This window comes from Rousettus aegyptiacus, unplaced genomic scaffold (genome assembly GCF_014176215.1).
Source record: "Rousettus aegyptiacus isolate mRouAeg1 unplaced genomic scaffold, mRouAeg1.p scaffold_m13_p_15, whole genome shotgun sequence".
Lineage (NCBI taxonomy): Eukaryota > Metazoa > Chordata > Mammalia > Chiroptera > Pteropodidae > Rousettus > Rousettus aegyptiacus.
The window spans coordinates 4,007,397-4,015,868 of record NW_023416290.1 but is presented as its reverse complement, the minus strand read 5'-3'; the positions used below and the strand labels follow the sequence as shown (position 1 = coordinate 4,015,868).

At 35.9% G+C, this 8,472-nt stretch overlaps 1 pseudogene; it reads left to right on the top strand.

Moving 5' to 3' along the window:
- Window positions 1-8,010: 8,010 nt before the first annotated feature.
- On the top strand, window positions 8,011-8,126 carry LOC118612308 (annotated as a pseudogene).
- Window positions 8,127-8,472: the final 346 nt, after the last annotated feature.

Below are 8,472 nucleotides of genomic sequence, written 5' to 3'. Positions count from 1 at the left end.
ATTAGAAAAACTGTATTTATTGATTATTTTCATTAGCTTAATGCTGATATAAATTATTGCACATGCAAAGCTGAGTGAGACATGATGAATTCATCTATCAAAATATTTTGGTAAAGATGAATAGAATCGAGTGAATAATCTATTTCAATCCAGTGAGATAAATAATATGATAGAGGTATGAATGAAGCTCATTGTAAAATGATACTATGGCAAGCAAGATAAGCATATCAATAGGTAAGGTGTTAGAAAAACATTCTTAGAAGAAACAAGATTTGAGCTCTGCTCTGAGGAACAAACACAGAGGATAACTAGTCTAATTAGGCTTGTGCTTCTCACAGCTCTGGAGGTGGAAAGTCTTAGACGAAGGTGTCAGCAGAGGGGTTTTCTTCTGAGGTCTCTCTCCTTGGCTCCTAGGTAAATGCACCTTGTCGCTCTGTCTTTACATGGTCTTTCTTTTGTGCATGCTTCTGTCCTAATATCGTCTCCTTATGCGAACATTGCTTTTTGCTTCTGAAGACAACATGGCGCTCTAGAGATGGCAGAATGGAAGTAGCTGAGGAAAGGCCTGACCCAGTCAGAGGGGTCAGGGAAGTGCTTGTATATGATGTTACTACGCTGAACATTCAAACAGAAAACTGCTAATATGAAAATATCTTTTAATGAAATTCTAGTAAATTTTAAAAAGCTGATAAGAGGAGGAGCTTAAAAAAAAGGATTTACATTTTTAAAAAACATCTATTTAGCATCACAGAAGACAGTAGGTTTCTGTTACTGGCTTCTTCACTCAATGGCATATCCTTTTCAATATACTTTTGTCATTGAAGAATATCCAGCTACATCCAAACATCCTGATGGGATTGTGGGGATTACTTAAGTTGTGTTTTAAAAGATAAATGTGAATATCATTTTATTATACTATGCCGACACTCAACAAGTAGTAGCTTCTTAGCCATGTACTGTTATATCAAATCCGCCAGCCTGTCTTGGACTTTGACTGGCAGTTCTACCTATGATCACTTACAAAACATTGGCTTGCAGTAGCAAAGAGTAAGGTAACTACCATTTCAGATTGGTACCACTGCCTTGATTTGTACTGAGCTATTTTACTCCCAATGTTTTTACACTGTCAAAACCATTGATTCTGAAGACCCAAGGAGTCCCACGTGCCCAGGAGAGATATAGAAATAGTGAAAAGAAAGCTATGTTTTGGAAGAACAAGTGAGAAACAGTGACACCTCCCGACTTGAGACCGTGGTCACAGCAGTGTGTGCCAGCCTCAAATCTAAATGACCAGTGGGCTCCAGTCAGATTTTAGTGGATGTCAGTGAAGGAAATTTAGGGATTAAACTAGTTCAGATTAACCTCAAAATAAATCAGCGTAAGAACCAGACTTCTCTTCCTTTGGCCCAGTCGATATTTAAATTTGCTAAAAATTTCAAGAGCTGCCAGGCAGATAGGAAGGAGAAGATGGAAGCTAAAAATCAATAAATGACTGAACAGAAATTCATAATTTGCTGAGACAATGAAACCTAAAAGAAATGGCTCTAAGTCTAGAAGAAAAACATGTTAAATGCACAACTCAGGCTTTAGTGTTGTCCTGTTTGTTGGTTTGATTTTTGTTTGTTTAATGTTGTTTGTATTTTCCTAGGGGTAAAAGTAGTGGTTTAGAAGCAGGATCAATTAGTTATACAAAATATGGAAAATGTGTTTTTTAATACTTAAGTAATTTAAAATTTATAATAAATATGCTACAAATATAACATTAAAAAAAACAGTAAGTAGAAAGAGAATGATATATCCATGGACTGGCTGAACTAGAAGAAAAGTTTAGGTGAGTAAAGATGCATAATTAGGCATCCCTGTCCATATAGACTGCAAAACAAAAAAAAAGTCACATTTGCAATGCGAAAACCTGATATAAATTATTTATATCTTACTAGATAGAAATTAAATAATTCATATTTTTATGAAAAAGTAATTATCCACTTTTCCTAAAATTTGTTTCTATTCTAGTAATTTAGGGACTTGAGAACTAGAAAACGAAAGTGTATCAACGGAGATTTGTTAACACGGTAACTTTTTTCGTAATGCAACTTTTAAAAATATAAACGATAAATTATCTTTAAATAAAACTTCTCTGTAATTTGTTTGTCAGCTATCTACAATAAAAATAGTTTTTATATAAAACTATTTTTATTAGAAAATCTATTTTTTCCTTAATCAATGTTGATGTGAAAAACAACATTCTTTGTCAATACTACAAGCTAAGTGCCAAAAATCAATGGTTTATGTATATGCATAACTTTTAAACACACATATACTTATATCTCCCAATCTATCCAAGTTTCAGCTATAAAAAAAGCTCAGATTAAAATGCTAAGCATTAATTCAATTTATTTTCATTGTGGTTCATTAAAACTCTTTTTAGCGCTCCTAATTTATATCCTAGATGTATAAATAGAATGAGAAAAAGCAGATCCAGTTATTACTATAATTGATTTTGGAATCATTTTCAGAATATATGTATATGATTACTGTCTTTGAATGTGAATGTGAAATTTAATTAAGGTTCAACATGTACTGAGTAAATGATCTGTGAGTAAATGATCTGGAATTTGTTGCACTCTTTGTCCAAAGGGTAACGCACATAGGATATGTTTTAAGACAGCCCTTCATACGCTTCTATGAGAAAGTGTTACCTTTACAAATACAAATTAAATAGATACACAAAAAGGTAAGTAATCCGCGGAATATTATGACACAATGATAAGCTTGTAGAGTCTTGAAAAATCTCTAACTATAAAGTAATCCTCTAAGTGAATAATCTCTAGGAAGATCCGAAAATCTGAAGCCAGTTAAGGAAATTACAAAGGTGGAAGTAAGATATGCAGGATTTAAATTGTGAAGCTCCCAATTTATGATGCGAAGAAGAAGCACGCCAGGTTTGAAACAGCAGTCACGCGAACAGCTGGGTGTAGAAGGGTGACCCAGACAGCTCTGCAAAGCGGGGGGGTAGAGGGAATGGAAGGTCAAGGACAGGAGAAAAGTCAGAAAATGGTAATGTGGCTAATACGCAAGTTCAAAATGAACACGTGTCTGAGATCTATTAAATTCATGAATTAACGCAGAAACTATTAAAGTGCTAAAATCCATTCAAAAAAGAAATTGAAGAAGAAACATACAGTAAGCAATCTGGAAGGCTGAAATAAATTTACTAATAAATGAAAAATTGGTTCACGTCTTATAAAGCAATAACATATAATGAGTGGGCTCATTTTTTTAACTAGATAGAAATTTTCTCTCTCTCAGACAGAATCTGTTTTTATTTCTATGCATAAGAATCATTCACTTTACATTATTTTTTCACTACTTAACATCTCCCTCAGTAGAGCTGTACAATAGCCTAAGTAACAGAAGGCAAACTCATGTGTACACCTCTAAAGAATGAGATAATCTGTGGAACAAAGAGTCCACTAGACACTTCAACACTGCACCCAAAACTTGGTCCTAAATAGGTGTCACAGGCTTAGAATGAAATCTCAGAGACCAAAGTAGCGTGCTCATCTACAGTAATACGTCAGAATCAATCATTGCTTGGAAGCCTGCCGGATCAGGTGTGTTCAGCAGCATTCCTGAACTTCAGTTAGTAGCTGCAAAGCAGTTTTAAGAACTCAATGGCATATCAATCGACTGGATATAATGGACATCAATAAACAAACTCATCCAACAACAGATGACACATTCTTTACAAGCTCACACGGAACCTTCACTAATATAGACCACATCCCAAAAATACACCTTACCAAGCTTAAAGTAATAGACAGCATATAATATCTGCTCTCACGCCACAATGAAATGAAACTAGAAATCGATAAGAGAAAAATAGCTGGAAAATTCCTAAATACTCAGAGATCAAACAACAAACTTCTAAATATCACATGGAACAAAAGAGAAATCTTAAGAGAAGTTAATAAATATTTTGAACTAAATGAAAATATGACTTTTAACATGTGTGGGATGCAGCAAAAAAAAAGAAAGAAAGAAAAGAAAATCATAGCATTGAATGCATATAATAGAAAAGAAGATCTAAAATCAATCATCTAATCTTCTATGTTAAAAAGTGGAAGAGCAAATTAAACACAAAGTAAAATTAGAGCAGAAATCAATGATATTGAAACTCGGAAATCAAAAGAAAAAATCAATGAAGTTAAAAGCTGGTTCTCTGAAAAAAACTGATAAAATCAGTAATCTTGTAGACAGATTAAGAAAAAAAAGACAGAGGACACAAATTACTAACAAGAAGCAAAAGGAGACTTCACTAGATATCTTATGGACATTCAGAGTATAATGAAGGAACACTGTGAACAATTCTGTGCCCACACATTTGATAACCAGGATGAAACGGACCAACTCCTTGAAAGCCACGATCTGCCAGAACTCACACAAGACAAAAACAGTATTTTAGTAACAAAAATTTTGTCGCTCTCATTAGAGTCCATATCCTCATTCCTGCTCCACATTTTCAACCTCTGATCATACTGTTCCTACATAAGTTCTAGGCTACAGAGTCAGAAGTGCTCACCCAATTATTGGTATGAGGTTCTGAATGGGAGAGCTAATAATATCTCCCTTATCTTTCAGAAAACATTCTTGCTGATTCCCAAACCTGATGCCAGGTAGCCAAACTCTAGCCATGTTTTTGCTTCAGTCTCCCTTATCACTTAAGGTTTGAATTTTCCTAATCTAGTGGCTTCCAGATTCCTGTAAGAGCTTGGACAAGAAAGCTCCTGTTGGCTACGTCGCTGAGTGACCTTGAGGGTTTTACTAGCAATAAAGAGGCCACGGTGCCACTCACCTTCTGTACTGATGCCAACACCCACATGTTCCATCGGTACAAAGATGGAGGCATGAGTCAAAAGTAGAAAGGCAATGACAGTTCTGTGGCTGGCAGTATATGGGAAAAATACTAAACCCTCAATCATAGGACATAACTAAGTCAAGTACTAAGAGAACACCGTAAGAGATCATTAAAGTAGAACTAGGCGTAGAACTAAAGATAGTCAGCAAGTAAATATAGATCAAAACTCTAAGAAGAGATTTGAAAATAATACATGATCTTTCGAAGTAATATTGAGGGTCTATAAAAGAAATACCTTTTTTTTTTTTTACTTAATGCTGTTAAATTTGTTAATTATGGGAAAAGAAATCATTGAGGGACCTCAACTAAATAGTAAATAAAATATACAAGGTCATTCTCAAACGAGAATAACACTGAAGCGCTTAGATTTACGGATTTCAAATAAAAAGTTTACCTAAGATGATGTTCCAACAGGTTTGGCATATATTTGTAGCCATTAGCACAGATGTTAATTCCAATTTTAAGAATTACAATATTTTTACAATTCTAATATGCTCTTAGGCAGAGTATTCATCAGAACTTTAATTCTATAGAAAAGGATTGCTTTCAAGTTTTTATTTCTTTGGACAAAATTAAAAGTGTTTTTCTATTCCAGCTCTCTCTAAAGCATAGGGAGTCTGTCCTGGACAATTTATTTGCTCTGTAACTGGTATTTCTTTCTTTTATTTACTCAATGATTCGTAAAGAAAGAGTCTCATCTTCTTAGCTTTGTTTATCTATTAAGATCTAAAATACATAAGTGCAAAGGTCAAGAAAAAGACCACAGGTCAAAAATTCAATAAAAGATCAAAATTTACAAAACTAAAAAAATTGATGGAACTAAACTAAACTGGAGATCAGAGGTCAGGTGAAAGGCTAAACATGGATGAAAACAGGGGTCACAGGTGAGATGCATTCCACATCATATCCAATATCCATCCAAAGATCAAAGGAATACGCTTGTGCCCACTCCTTGAAATAGACGAGCAGGTCTCTAAGAACATTTCCTTCGTTGAATAAAGCAAGATTTCTGAAACATCTGTTAAGGTTGCTAATTCAGAAGAGTAAGAACGCAGAGCTAATAAAGTCATGAACGTTGCTTCAGCTTTTCAAGCTGAGATGAACTTAGCTCCAAGAACTTCAAAAACCGCCATCGACCTATGCCTTCTCTGCAGTCTTCCAAAAAACCTTGTCTCCAACCATTCTTAACAGAGAAGTCTTGGATATGGTACACGTTTCTCTCTCCAAAGACACAGCAGCTTCACTGTGGCATCTTCATCTGTATAGTGGGAATAGTAATACCTGTCATGTAGGATTAATCGGTGTCATGTTCATAAAACGCGTTGAGCTTCTCAGATAGAGGACTCCTTAAATGTGACTTATTAACATTAAAATGACTGCGTGTAAAGGTACAGCTACTATACAACTGAAAAACTGGTGATCTTTTTCACTGATCCGTGGATTATGGCTATATTTAATTACTGCAAAGAGCATAGAATGTCTTATTGAAATAAGAGCGAAAAGACATTTTTTCACTCAGGTGCTAGTGGAATATTTTCTTTATTCTGAGCCAAGTACAAAACATTATAAAGAACACTGAAAACGAGCTAATATTTAAGGGTTATTCAGCACATACTAGGCACGCAACCTAGGGAATAAGAGTTGTAGAAAGATAAAACCTCCTCTTTCAAAAATGTCTACTACTGTATAGAAATGTAGCCCAATGGTTCCCCCTGGCTTAATCAAGAACCCTTCCTATTATTTTCCCTTACACATATTTTCTTTGAGTTTTTTAATCTACCAGATGAACATTTATTACATAACGATATCATTGCATTTTTCTTAATATGTGCTAATCGCTTCCTAATGAGTCAGAGCTAATCAAAATGCTCTTAAATAAAATTGTTACACACAAAGAACTCTAGAAACATCAGCAAAAGAAAATTATATCCTAATCAGTGCTTGCCATTGTTTTTTCCTATTCTTATAGAAAAGTAAACACCTTTATTAGCTAAAATACTCCTAAGCCTAGACAACCCCAGATTTGAAATCAATGTTACAAGAATCAAATCTGAAGTCAGAATGACAGTTCCCATAGAGAACATTTTTTTGTGAGACAGTGTTTGGGGCTTGAGCAGAGTCTGACACTGTTTTAAGTGCACTGGACGTCTCAACACTGTTATTCTTAACAACTGCCCCATGAGATAAACTATTATTTCCATTTTCACACAAGACTCAAAAGAAGTATTCTGATATAGGTCTCAGATCTACATAAAGAAAGGAAGAGCATCAAAGAGTGAATAAATAAAGCATTCTCTATGATAATTAGAAAAGCAATTCATATTAAATAAGAAAAAAATGGGTAATGACTCCCACAGATTGCAGCTTAATTAGTATTCATTAAACATTCGAGTTGACTGAGCTTCCATTTTCTCTTCATATATCTTCCAATGAGAAGGATGATGCATGGATTCTTCCCGAGGGACTTCGAGCCTTCCTATCCCTCACTCCCCAACTTTTTCTCCCATCTATACGGGGTAATTAGCAATAGTGACGCAACCACTTCCCAACTCCACCTACCAGAACTGCACTGTCAGCAAACCTGCCTCGAGGGGATCTCAAGACCAGTCGCAAGGAATATTTATTATGCTGATCAGGTGAAAACCACCCTGCTAGGCACCGGAAGTGTGGTGCTCCTGGCACTCCACAGTATTTACACACTCATCCGCCGTCAGTTACCACTGCGAGGTGGCCAGGCAGCCACCACAGAGAGCGCTGGGAGGGCCGTGGGGCGGGGACGAACGGAACGCACACCCCTTCTGGAGCATCCATGAACCACAGGAGAATAAAAGGGAGGAAAACACAATGTTTTTTTAACCACAACATTTCCTTAGGTCAAGCTTGAGTCCAGTGGCCTGCCCATCACAGCAACAAATGGCTCAAAATAATCACCCGTAAAGGCTGGCTGTATATCTCTATCCAGCGAGTCAAAACTTAAAGCAGCTATGTAAAAAACATTTGATGGAGACCTGGTTCCATAGTGTAGTGGTTAGCACATCTGCTTTACATGCAGAAGATCCTGGGTTCACGCCCTAGTGGAGCCATAGTCCATGGTCTACGGCCACGCCACCCTGAACAAGCCCAAAGTCTGGTCTTGGAAGCTAAGTGGGGTTGGGCCTGGTTAGTACTTGGATGAGAGACCACCTAGGAAGACCAGGTGCTGTAGGCAAAAATAATAATAAATAATTTTAAAAATATGTTTAATGGAATATCAACTTTTCAACTTCAGGTATTAAAACATTTTGAGAGGGGATAAGACCGAAGGCCTCGGAGCTGTCTCCCTCCTTCCCTCCTTCCCTCCTTCCTCCCTTCCTTTACTCCATCTTTCCTTCTCGCCTGTTCTCGTTCTCTCTCTCATCCTCTATCTCTTCCTCCATTCTCTCTATCATTTCTTTTAAATTTCTTTATTTCTTGGAAAAGACTAGACATACCATTGAAATGTCTGAATGGCTACTATTCTTTTTAAATAAAATAAATAAAATAAAAATTCTATATATCACAAATGTCATGTCTCC